Genomic DNA, 14,329 nt, shown 5'->3' with positions numbered 1-14,329 from the left:
ACTGTACTACTGTGAGAAAGTAGCCTCTTTCTATCCTTGTTACCCCCACTTTTGGCCTGTTTGTGAGTGTATGTCAGGGTGTTTTCACTGTCTCACTGGGATCCTGCCAGCCAGGGCCCAGTGCTCATAGTGAAAACCCTATGTTTTCAGTACGTTTGTTATGTGTCACTGGGACCCTGCTAGTCAGGACCCCAGTGCTCATAAGTTGGTGACCTATATGTATGTGTTCCCTGTGTGATGCCTAACTGTCTCACTGAGGCTCTGCTAACCAGAACCTCAGTGGTTATGCTCTCTGTTTGCTTTCCAAATTGTCACTAACAGGCTAGTGACCAATTTCATCAATTCACATTGGCATACTGGAACACCCTTATAATTCCCTAGTATATGGTACTGAGGTACCCAGGGTATTGGGGTTCCAGGAGATCCCTATGGGCTGCAGCATTTCTTTTGCCACCCATAGGGAGCTCTGACAATTCTTACACAGGCCTGCCACTGCAGCCAGAGTGAAATAACGTCCAGGTTATTCCACAGCCATTTACCACTGCACTTAAGTAACTTATAAGTCACCTATATGTCTAACCTTTACCTGGTAAAGGTTGGGTGCTAAGTTACTTAGTGTGTGGGCACCCTGGCACTAGCCAAGGTGCCCCCACATTGTTCAGGGCAAATTCCCCGGACTTTGTGAGTGCGGGGACACCATTACACACGTGCACTATACATAGGTCACTACCTATGTATAGCGTCACAATGGTAACTCCGAACATGACCATGTAACATGTCTAAGATCATATAATTGTCACCCCAATGCCATTCTGGCATTGGGGAGACAATTCCATGATCCCCAGAGTCTCTAGCACAGACCCGGGTACTGCCAAACTACCTTTCCCTGGGTTTCACTGCAGCTGCTGCCAACCCCTCAGACAGGTTTCTGCCCTCCTGGGGTCCAGCCAGGCTTGGCCCAGGAAGGCAGAACAAAGGACTTCCTCAGAGAGAGGGTATTACACCCTCTCCCTTTGGAAAAAGGTGTCAGGGCTGGGGAGGAGTAGCCTCCCCCAGCCTCTGGAAATGCTTTGATGGGCACAGATGGTGCCCATCTCTGCATAAGCCAGTCTACACCGGTTCAGGGATCCCCCAGCCCTGCTCTGGTGCGAAACTGGACAAAGGAAAGAGGAGTGACTACTCCCCTGACCTACACCTCCCAGGGGAGGTGCCCAGAGCTCCTTCAGTGTGCTCCAGACCTCTGCCATCTTGGAAACCGAGGTGCTGCTGGCACACTGGACTGCTCTGAGTGGCCAGTGCCAGCAGGTGATGTCAGAGACCCCTTCTGATAGGCTCTTACCTGAGTTGCTAGCCTATCCTCCTTCCTAAGTAGCCAAACCTCCTTTTCTGGCTATTTAGGGTCTCTGCTTTGGGGAATTCTTTAGATTACGAATGCAAGAGCTCATCAGAGTTCCTCTGCATCTCTCTCTTCACCTTCTGCCAAGGAATCGACCGCTGACTGCTCTGGATGCCTGCAAAACCGCAACAAAATAGCAAAGACGACTACTGCAACCTTTTATCACTGATCCGGCCGCCTTATCGACTGTTTTCCTGGTGGTGCATGCTGTGGGGGTAGTCTGCCTCCTCTCTGCACTAGAAGCTCCGAAGAAATCTCCAGTGGGTCGACGGAATCATCCCCCTGCAACCGCAGGCAACAAAAGACTGCATCACCGGTCCTCTGGGTCCCCTCTCAGCACGACGAGCGTGGTCCCTGGAACTCAGCAACTCTGTCCAAGTGACTCCCACAGTCCAGTGACTCTTCAGTCCAGGTTTGGTGGAGGTCAGTACTTGCCTCACCACGCTAGACTGCATTGCTGGGTGCTGCGTGATTTGCAGCTGCTCCGGCTCCTGTGCACTCTTCCAGGATTTCCTTTGTGCACACCCAAGCCTGGGTCCCCGACACTCTAACCTGCAGTGCACAACCTCCTGAGTTGTCCTACGGCGTTGTAGGATCTTCTTTTGTGACTTCGGGTGAGCTCCAGTTCACCCCTCTTTGTAGTGCCTGTTCTGGCACTTCTGCGGGTGCTGCCTGCTTCTGTGAGGGCTCCTTGTCTTGCTGGGCGCCCCCTCTGTCTCCTCACACAATTGGCGACATCCTGGCCCATCCTGGGCCACAGCAGCATCCAAAAACCCTAACCACAACCCTTGCAGCTAGCAAGGCTTGTTTGCGGTCTTTCTGTGTGGGAACACCTCTGCAAGCTTCTTCACGACGTGGGACATCCATCCTCTAAAGGGGAAGTTCCTAGTCCTCTTCGTTCTTGCAGAATCCACAGCTTCTACCATCCGGTGGCAGCTTCTTTGCACCCTCAGCTGGCATTTCCTGGGCATCTGCCCAATCTCGACTTTGTCGCGACTCTTGGACTTGGTCCCCTTGTTCCACAGGTACTCTCGTCCGGAAATCCACTTTGGTTGCATTGCTGGTGTTGTTCTTTCTTGCAGAATTCCCCTATCACGACTTCTGTGCTCTCTGGGGAACTTAGGTGCACTTTACACCTACTTTTCAGGGTCTTGGGGTGGGCTATTTTTCTAACCCTCACTGTTTTCTTACAGCCCCAGCGACCCTCTACAAGCTCACATAGGTTTGGGGTCCATTCCTGGTTCGCATTCCACTTTTGGAGTATATGGTTTGTGTTGCCCCATACCTATGTGCTCTCATTGCAATCTATTGTGACTGTACATTGCTTGCATTGCTTTCTATTGCTATTACTGCATATTTTTGGTATTGTGTACATATATCTTGTGTATATTTGGTATCCTCATACTGAGGGTACTCACTGAGATACTTTTGGCATATTGTCATAAAAATAAAGTACCTTTATTTTTAGTATATCTGTGTATTGTGTTTTCTTATGATATTGTACATATGACACCAGGGGTATAGTGGGAGCTTTGCATGTCTCCTAGTTCAGCCTAAGCTGCTCTGCTAAGCTACCTTTTCTATCAGCCTAAGCTGCTAGAACACCTCTTCTACACTAATAAGGGATAACTGGACCTGGTGCAGAGTGTAAGTACCCCTTGGTACCCACTACAAACTAGGCCAGCATCCTACAACTACAAATATGAATCAATGCTGCATTTAAACTTAAACCTTGTGATTTATGAATAGGAACAACATATGCTAGAGAAACTGAAAACTGTTTCTGTTGAAAATATATATATATCTTTCACAAGACAAAATGTGCAGTAGATTGTACAATTCACTTTATGTTGTCAATCTGATAAAAATTAATCACATAGTATTCAACCTCGTACCTATTAGGAAAATGAATAAAATTAACAACTTTACCCATACCACCATTAACCAAACATTCTTCAACATTTAAATTTCAGTGCAAAATCACCCTACAGTTTTTGCATAGACTTGAACATTTCTCCAGTCCTGCAGTTCATGAAACAGATGTTTCAAATGTATCCAATTTTTCTTGAACGTTTCATTTAGAAATCCAGTGACACCCTGGTGTTCCATTTTATCTATTCCCTTTAGTTTCAAAATTTCTCTTTTCTCCAATTGCAGGAATTCATAGTAGAAAGATGCAAACTCCTCCAATGTAGGCATTAGGCACACAATATGTTTACCACCTTGTATAATACTGAACAATAGCTATGCTGCCGTCTTTGCTGGTGGATAAAGTTTTTCAAGAAGACAACTTTGTAGAATACGACTTCCCTCTCTTGTAAGAACACCTACCCTTATATCTTTAAAAATATCACAATATTTAATGTCAGATGTTGGCGTATATCTATGATTAATCTTTTGTATTCGAAAGGTAACCAAATATTTACATCTCCTGCATTAGTGTTTTGAACACAAGTTGACCCTTCACATGAGCAAGATGCAGTAGATCACCAAAAACAATACAAAGTCTTCTCCCAATGGGCTATCATAATCCATTCTTCAAACCTTTTGTATGCTTGAATGCACAAAGTCAAGCATTAACTTTAAGACCATGCTCACCTCATTAATGATTAAGAGTTTCAACTTTGTTAACACCCTTGACAGTACCTGAAAAGCTTCACCAGATAACTTTTTGTATTCCAGTTTGTTGTCATGTTCCACAGACTACACAAAAAGCAATGCAAAATAATACCGTTGATATTCTGTGCAGCTATGCTGTGTTGTGGGTATACTAGCATGTCCAAGAGCTGGATTAAACTAAGGTGTTGTTGCTGGCAACAGTCAGACTTATTTGGGTATATTCACTACATCCCTGAATATCAAGTTTGCAATAACCAATGCTTGTTAAATGTCTCATTTATTATAACCAGTGTTTGTTGATTAAACACATAGTATCTCACCTGCTAAACTCATGCCAACTGTAACTGCCAAAACGTGCTCTTCACAATGTGATCTGTTTTGAACATGTGCCGCAATCAGGGGGATAATTGCACCTTTCCTCATCAAGCAATCAACTGCCTTTCCACCTGCTCCAACTGCAACTGCCAAAATATGTGCTCTTCACAATATAATCAGTTTTGAACATGTGCCATGATCAGGAGGATAATTGCTCATTTCCTTAACAAGCAATAAACTGACAAAAGGCACATGTGCACATTTGATTATTTAAGGATGCTTGTGAGTCTGAGGGCTTGCTTGGCTTCATACCTATTGCTACGCTCACCTGTCTCCAGTCAAGTCAAGTTTCTTGTCCACCAGCCTGCCTCTAGTCGAGTTCCAGTGTTCCTCATTCTCCGACTAGCTTCCAGTTGAATTCCAGCATTTCTCGTCCCCCGGACAGCCTCCAGTCGAGTTCCAGCAATCCTTGTACTCTGGTCTACTTCCTGCAGAGTCCTGGCTTTCCTCCTCTGTCGTCTGCTGACGATCCCGTATTTCCTGTAAAGGAGAGAAAATAAGAAAGGTGAAAAAACCCAGTTTGGGTTCTTCTGAAGTTTCAAGCACGTAACTTCATTTCAAGATAAAGAAAGATTAATTATGAAACAGGCATTAAGGAAAGACGTATTTCCTGTAACAAGTGCTCCCCTGAGAATTATGAGATCAGAAATGGAGCAAGCTTATCAAAACTATTATTGGCAAGAGATTACTCCAGAATACAAAGAAGCCCTTTAGGTGAGTTGATTGTTCTTGAATTTGGACATTTTGCTTCAGGGACTCTGTGAAAGTATTGTAACAATAGGAAGAGACTTGTCCAATCTTATAGAAACATATGTAAAGAACACACAATGTGTCAACAATAACTGACATTATGTAATGTATATTCCAACAATAGTTTATGCATTTTCAATGTATTAATGAAGTAATTTGTTTTGCAGACCAAAATTCTAGAAACAGGAACCCAGTATTTTGAGAAATCAGAAGTCCTGATGCCCAATACATCACTCAGTCTAGGGTCCAGCAGTCCGATCTGCAGTTCACAAAGCAGAAGCTGGTATTTTCTCTTTTTCTCTTTCCAAGCCCCCTTGCCCTCGAGGACTAGTAATAGGGCAACATACTCTTCATCACAGTCACATCAGTCCTCACCAGGATTGGGAAATTGTCATTGCCCCATTGGAACGCATGGAAATCAGGTGAGTGACTTGCACAGATCATGCTGTAACCACACATGATAAATTGCAGTCTATAGTCTTCTCTAGAAAATCAGTCATAAGTTGTTTTACAAAACGTTTACCAGTATCCGCTTGACCGCTAACATACAACAGTATAGGTTTAAATGCTGAGCATGCACACTCTTTCTTGTCGTGAAGCAATCTAAGCTCAACTGTATCTTTACCTCCATTTATATTTGCATATGCTCATCATTTCGCTGTGCAACCAAATCTGCCAAATTAATTGTTTCTTGTCTTGCTTTCTACATTGCAGTCTCTGTCTCATTCATTGCAATAGCAGCCTTCTTTTCAATTATTGGCTGTATTAGTGGGTCCTGACTTTGAGGACCTGTCCTTTGACTACCTTGCAAACTCTCTCTAGCTAAATCAGCAGCAGTTCTGTCCTCCAGGTGAATTTCATCATTCAACATTTTTAAGTACTTTGGAAATACTGAGCATGGAGTGCCCTCCTTTGTTGCATTGAAAGAGCCTTCATAGCAGTCAAACTTTTCCAGTAATTCTGTTTCACAATGCCAAGGTTTGAACAGCTGCAAAAGTGGCACATAGAAAAATAATCTTTTTTCAGAAGTCCGGCAACTCATTTTTCTATGGCTAATTAGACCGCCTTTGTTATATCGCACCAAACACCCATTATAGCCAACTAATGCAAATTTACCTCCATCTATATTTTCTGTCACGTTGTTTCTATACGTACAGTACTGGAGCACTTCATTGAAACAAACATTTTCAAGATGTGCACTTCTTTTTAGATAGTAAGTGCCCAACCTGTTTGTTTTTACAATGTATGTACTAGCTGGATCAATTTCGATAAGATATTGAATTTCTGGAAAAGATTTAAAAACTCAGTTTAAAGTTTTTGTGAGGCCTAGACACATCCATGAAACTATTTTCAATTTATAATATAAACCAGCAGAACTTAAATGATCGTAACATTCCTAGGATCCAATTTCTCTATGTGAATGCATCTTCAAACTGAAATTATAAATTTTTATGTTAGAAACCTTTCAGCAGTGGTCTTGGAAATCCATAATAACATTTTGTGGGAAGTTTTCCTTTCACTCTGCATTTCCGCCAATAGTACTTCCCACATCTATATGATGGGAAACATAGGATTTGCTGCCTTAGGCCTTTTCCTTAGTGTCTTTTGGGAGGCTGCACATAAGATACTGTTCTATGAAAGAAAGTACAAACTAATTTGTGTTTGTTCAAAATTTAGGTGCATCTTTTATCCACAACCGCATATGACTGTGAAGAGACCCTCTTGCTTGGTACTTTTTTCGCCAAAAGAAATTAGTAACTTCTCCAAGAGGTGGCTTTTCGTTTTTTGCCGATGAATTACAACTGAGCTTGCAATCTGTGGTTAAAGTACCTGCAAACATTTGCGGGATCCAAAAAGCAAAGTTCTCCTGGTGTTTTCAATTTAATACCATTAATGTTAGAATTTGCTTCTCTCAAAAACTCATGTAAATCATCCCATCCATACTCTGTGCAACTCAGTGTTACAAACCAACTTGGTGCACCTAAATTTTGCAACATACACCTGAGCTTACCATGACGATGATACTAATACTCATTGGTCCCACATTTGCATGCCATCAGACTTATCAACTTGTACTCATCTTTTCCATGAATTGTTTCAGCAAAGTCTTTGCTGGACATATTTTGTACATTGCCTCCTACGTTAAGAATATGGCTAACAGAACATGACATTCCAGACCAGTCACTTTAAAAAAACAGATGGAATACATATGGAATGCTCTGTTGACATCTAAGGTCCTCTGGATATAATCTTGTTGACCTATACGCAGCTGTAGGTCTTTGCACAGAGCGGTCATCATACTGTCCGCCTACTCCAATTGGAAATAGTTGAGGAAAACATCGATCCTCTAAACGTTTCTCCCACACACTCACTGGAACTCCTTTAACTTGTTTCATCTGATACAGTTCAATGGCATCCCCATGACCTCTTTTGAATGTAGTGGATGGATAGTGTAGTGCTCATATATTTCTTCAGATCTATTTCTTTCCACTTTTTAAACTGTCCAATTGAAGGCAACGTTTCTTTCTCCCTGCATCTTCCATTTTTGCCAACATCTACATAATTGTAGTACACATTATTCTCTTTAAGATACAAGGCCCCATTTACTAAGTTTTGACACAAGGCAGCACAGCAAGCCTTTTTGCTGCACCACCCGGCATCATAACAAAAGGGCCGGAATGCGCCATATCTATAAGAACCAGCACATTCCTGTCCTTGTCCCCTGCTCTGGTGTACAAATTGCTGCCTAGTACCAATGCATGGCATTGGAGGGATGATTGTTTATGTGCAGTAAGGGACCCCTTCCTGCACATAAACAATCATTAATGGCATTTTCCTCTTTCTATGTGTGCTGTAGAATGCAGCACACAAAGTAAGAGGAAACAACGGGGAGAAATAACGTTATTTTCCCTGTTGCACCACTTTAACACACCCCTGAGGTGGCATAGGAATCTAATGCATTCCCAGACTCGTAAATCTGGGAATGTTTCAGATTCTGTTGGATTCCATGGGTGTTGCATGGGAACACCCACTGCAACTCCCATGGGACAACCCTTTCACGCAGTGTTATGCTTGAAAGGGGTCCATATTTGCAAGGCTACGAAAAGCCATGCAAGGTGTCTTTGCATGGCCATGTAAATCTGGGCAGGCACACTGTGCCACCTGAGCATCAAAATATTGATGCTGCTGTGGCGAAGTGTGCTGCTAGGGCCTCGTAAATGAGGCCCTCAATATAGCTTTCTCCTCCTTATTTACATCCACCTGTTCCTGCTAGATTGTTTTGATTTGTGTGGGCACACCATTCACTAGAATAACAAGTGGTTCTTCCAAATCTCTCTCTACACTCACAGTTTCAAAATTGCATTTAAAATCTACACATAAATACACAACTCTACCTTTAAGTCCTTTTTGAAGCTCGTGGGTGGTAGTTACACAGACTTTGATTCCATATGAACTATTGCTTGAAGAGGGTTTATAGAATGTATGAGTATTCCTTCATAAACATTCACATGTCAAAGTTCCTTTGAAATTTCAACCACCTCTAACTTATTGTGTATTGCTTTGGCAGGCATTTTGCTTTGCTGTCCTCTAATTAGTCATAGCAATACTTGCATATGATATGGTGTGTCGACAAATCAAAATGTTCCTCCACAAATAAAATTACTGTAAAATCTAGCCACTTTTCTCCTTTTCCTTCTTCAGTTTTCCTGTACATATCTACATTTCGAATTTGGCCTTTGTAGTGGGTGCGCTGTCAACAAATACAAACATAGTTTGTTTTCTCTGTAGGAACGGCATTAAACGTAGCTATTTCTTGTCTAAAATTATCAGTATTACTATCTGTGTTTTCTTCCTCTACACGTGAACATACCAACTTCTCATTTTGCCCAGACTGCTCTTCAGGACCAAAGAAATATAAATAAATATCTTCACAAACATTTTCAACCTCTGACCCTGTACCACATAGAAGTGCTTTGTTCATGTTTCCTAAACACAATGCAGGACTTCTTACAAAGTAAAGTATTCTAACTAAAATTTGCATTTTTGAATGATGAATAGCCAGCATTCCAAAATGATGAAAGGTGCTTGAGCACACTTTTCTGGATAGATACACCAGTAAGTGCCCTTGTAAATTAGAATATTTCCTGACTTTTCATGGATCTCACGCTTGAAACAATGCAATTTTCTGCTTCACACTTCTAGCTGGAAATTGATGTAGGAAATTTCTTAATATTTCAATTGATTCCTGGTGAACACTACTAATACTACTGCAGTCCCATTTATACACAGGAGCAAGTCTATGCCTTCCTTATACCTCTTCACCCATCTCTTCCACTACATTTCTAGGAATCGTTTCCTTTCTTGTATTGGGAGTACCTTCTACCACATAACATCAGCCAGATGTTTCAATTAATGCGTTCTGTTGTAAGTAACTTTCTTCATTAAAGAAAGCCTCAGTACTAGATGTATGCTTCTAATAAGACTGTTTTGGCTTCTTTTCTTCACAGGCAGCACTGTTTTATCCAGAGTTTTCATTCTGTTAGAGTCAAAATAAATAAATTGTGCTTCAGGGCAAATGCTTTATCAACCACACTCTCAATATATTATTTTTGTTTCAGTGCTACTCTTCGCCTCTTAAGCTGCTTCATGTTTCATACAAAATCCCATATTACCCTACTTCTAAGGATTCAGAGACATATTTCTTTACATTGTTTCTGTCTTCTTGTTAAAGGCAGTATTTTCTTATGAGATTTTTCACTTTAATTTTGGCTTATTCATTCCTTTTTGTGACTTGATTTTAAACCTCACTTTTTATTTAAAAACTTTTCCACATTTCACAATATTCTCTTACGAGAAGCTCTTTTTTCCCAGCACATCATCCCCATCATGTCCTTTTTACTCACACGTTTAAGCAGATAGTACTGTTTCTTCTGTCATTTCTCCCATCCTCCTCTTTAACACAAGTGGATATCTCAAAAAGCATACATTGAATGCATTTAACCTTACATTGCATACTATTAGATTGTATACTATAAGCAAGTGAGTAGCTACATACGTGGTTATGTCAATATGTAACAGGCTGCATAAGTGTCTGAGTATGGCTATGTAAATGGGTATATGAGTGGCTGTACAGGTGGCTGACTACGTGTGTGAGTAGTTGAGTGGATATGTGAGTGAGTGTATCAGCCCCTCTGTGGGTAGGTCACTAGATGTATAAGTAGCTGTATGGGTGTGTGACTAGATGTATTAGTGACTGTTTGGGTATCAAAATGGATATGTAAGTGGCTATATGGATTGGTAACTGACTGTTAGTGGGTGTTTGGGTGTGCAACTGTGTGTGCAAGTGGCTCTGTTAGTGGTTGACACTGTATGGGTGTGTGAATAGATGTGTAAGACCCTCTGTCACTGTCTGACTGGGTCTGTGAGTGGCTCTATGGTTTCCTAAATAGGTATGGGTGTGGCTGAATGGTTGGGTGACTAAGTATTTAACTGTGTATATGGGCATGTAAGTGAGTATATAACTCTCTGAGTGCTGGGTACATGAATGATTGAATAGGTATGTGAGAGGGTGTTCCAGCATGGGTAGATACATAAGTGGGTTTGTCTATCTGTAACAGGCTGCATAAGTGTCTGAGTATGGTTATGTAAATGGGTAAATGAGTGGTTGTACAGGTGGCTGACTATGTGTGTGAGTAGTTGAGTGGATATGTGAGTGAGTGTATCAGCCCCTCTGTGGGTAGGTCACTGGATGTGTAAGTAGCTGTGTGAATGGGTGTATTAGTGACTGCTTGGGTATCAAAATGGGTATGAAAGTGGCTATACGGATTGGTAACTGGCTGTTAGGGGTGTTTGGGTGTGCAACTGTGTGTGCAAGTGGCCCTGTTAGTGGTTGACACTGTATGGGTGCGTGAATGGAATGGTTTCCTAAATAGGTATGTGAGTGGCTGTATGGTTGGGTGACTGGGAATTTAACTGTGATATGGATATGTAAGTGAGTGTATAACTCTCTGAGTGCTGGGTACATGAATGGCTGAATAGGTATGTGAGAGGGTGTGCCAGCGTGGGTGTGTGAATGAAAATGTAAGCAGATGTATGGGTGAGTAAATGGATGTGTAAATGCTTTTATGGGTATGTAAATGAGTGTGTCAGTCACTGTCTGGCTATATGAGTGGTGGGCAAATAAGCGCTTTTTTTGGGAGTGCTAACTGGGTGTGTAGGTGCCTGTCTGACTTTGTGAGTGGGTACAAATTACCTACTATTAAATTGAAGACTATAAGCAAGCACCACATCTAATTTCAAACACAGTCACTCATACTGGCTTAATATAACAACTATATTTTCACTATAGCAATTCCTCTTCCTCCCTTGCTGCTCACTATACTTTCAGTTAATGTTCTCATCTAACCTCCCTTCTTTTTTGCCTTACAGATGCTATGCATTTTCTTTCAACTTATAAATACATGCATACGTTTTTAAGATTGAAATACACTTTTTACAGTTCAGCCTAATTAATATACCAGTAAAACCTCTTTGCTGTTGTCCACATATTTTATTTTAATATCTGTTAATATCTTTTTCCCACTGCAAATCTCAGTAGAGAAATATGACTATGCTCCTCCACTCTTAGTACAAAAGTACCAGTGATGACTACCCTCCCACTGTGCTTTCACATACTCCTGTACTTAGCAAATCACAGACTTCCTTTCATCTTTTATTTTTGTTATACCACTTCTTAATGGTCACTATTTATAAACTTTTCCATATTTCCTGTAAAGACGACCAATTTGGTAGATTTTTGCTGAACCGTGAATCTACCGTGGGGCTCAGCACCAACCCCCCCCATGTGGTGGACCTGCAGATCCACATAACAGCCCTTAAAAGCATGCAACAATCGTCTGTCAGTGTTTTTCATTTATATTTTACTTTGTGAAATATTATCAATTACAAGGCATTTACTCCCTACTGAGCACTTTTTGTATACCAGTCTGCTTTTCAGTTTCACAGTGCAGTCTCTTTTGTTCCCTTCCCCCACACTCATTTAGCTTTGTTTCCATAACAACCTTTTCCAATTGTCTTTGCCTACCAGCAGCTCAAAATTTCACAGGACTTTCTCTTAACAGTAGACTAGCTTCTCATTAACTATGGCAAGTGTGGTTGACTGTCTGCAATTTCAAGCATATCTCAAACAACATAATTTTTTCGATTTATGTTTCCAAAGGGAATCACAGAGTTAGTTACTTTTATCTTAAGCTCACTACCCAATTTTACGTCCCTGCACATCTCCATAATCCAATGGAGTATGTTCTTTTATATATTACTTGCTGTTCTTCATTTCAACTGCCTTTCATCTTCAAAGCTATCTAATTCTGCTTCAGCCTTTCCCTGTATACTCCTCCTGCTCCCAACCAAGAGCATTCATTCAATTCAAAACAGCAACATGTTTAGTACAACCATATCATACTGCAATTTATATAACTGTATCACTATCTATTTGTTGGTATGAGAGTAGCTGTGTAAGTGAATGTCTGGATGTGTAAGTAGCTATCTAATGTTTGGATGGGCATGTGAATGGTTTTCTGGATCTGTGAATAGTGTGTAACTGTTCTCTGTCTGGGTCTCTGAGTGGATGTATCAGGGATTGTATGTGTGTGTAGGTGGGTATATGAGTGGCTGTATGGATATGTGACTGGGTGTTTGAGTGGCTGCATGTGTATATGAGTGTGTGTGTGTCAGTGGGCTTTTAGCTCCCATAGTGGGTGTGTGAGTGTGAGCTGGGTGGGTGTATAAATGAGTGTGTAAGTGGCTCTGGGGGTCTGTGGGTGGGCATGTAAGTGGCTGTATGGGGCACATGGCAATGTGATTAGATGTGTGAGTGCCTGTGTGAGTCTGTGGGTGAATGCATGAGTGGTTCCCTGGGCCTCTGAGTGGATATATCAGTGATTGTGTAGGTGAGTAAGTGGCTGTATGAGTTTGAGAGGGGATGTGGTAGTGGTTTTGTGGGTCTGTCAGTGGGTGTGTGAGTATGTGAATGGGTATGTGAGTGGCTGTGTGGGTCTGTGAGTGGGTGTGGCCGTGTTTTTATTTGGGCCTGTGAGTGATTGTGTGAATGAGTATGAGCGTGGGTATGTGAGCATGAGAATGGATGTGTGAGTGGGTGGGTGTGTGAATGGATGTGTGAGTGGCTGTCTGGATCTGTGAGTGGGTGCTATAGTGGTTTGTGGATCTGTGAGAGTGTGCGTGAGTGTGTGAGTTTCTGTGTAGTTCTGTGAGTGGTAGTGGTCTTGTGGGTCTGTGAGTGGATGTGTGAATAAGTGAAAGAGTCTGTGAGTGTGTGTGTGAGTGTGAGAATGAGAGTGTGCGTGTGTGTGTGGACATTTGAATTTGTGTGAATGAGTGAGTGAGTGGCTGTGTGGGTTTGTGATTGGGTGTGGTAGTGGTTTTGTGGGTGTGTGAATGGGTGTGTGAGTGTGTGTGTATGAGTGGGTGTAAGTAGTCCTTTGTAGACCCCTCGATCAGTCCCATGGGGTCTACTCTGACACCTTCTATCAGTTTTTGCTTTTGGTTTTCCTGCTGGGAACGGTCTCCAGATAGACAAAATTGCGGGTGCAACTTTCCTGTCAGGTTGCGGCCAGCAAATCATGGCATTGCTGCTGGCACGTGGATCTGTGAAACCACCATAAAAAGTTTTTCTTCAATAACTCCAAAACTACTGAACAGATTCACACCAAATTCCAAAAATATATCTTTCTGGACCAAGATCTAGGTTTCTGCCAAATTTGGTGTAATTCCATTCAGTAGTTTGGGCTGTATTTATGTCTAAAATCCCTATGGGATAGTGTATGGGGAAAATGCATTTTTCGACCCCCCCCTTTTTCTCGGCCCCCCACTTGATGAATCACCATGAAACTTTCCACACAACAGCTAAATTGACTTGTACCAAAGTTTAGAAACATTTGTGAAGATTCGGCACACGCACCACAGTTATTACTGCCAGGCGGTAGCCACTGGGTAGTTATGGTCAGGGCCACTGGAATTGTGCAGCATGAGAAGGTCAAATTATATGACGGGGTTGAGTTAATTATGTAGCAAGAATAGACAAATTGTGTGGCATAATGCAGCACATTTTGTAACAGTATTACTTCATTATTTTGTCATTTTTAAACTTGGTAATACGGTCTGGGCATTGGT

Source organism: Pleurodeles waltl, chromosome 8, assembly GCF_031143425.1.
Source record: "Pleurodeles waltl isolate 20211129_DDA chromosome 8, aPleWal1.hap1.20221129, whole genome shotgun sequence".
Taxonomy (NCBI): domain Eukaryota; kingdom Metazoa; phylum Chordata; class Amphibia; order Caudata; family Salamandridae; genus Pleurodeles; species Pleurodeles waltl.
The sequence above is the reverse complement of the archived record's forward strand: the minus strand, read 5'-3'. Positions refer to the sequence as shown.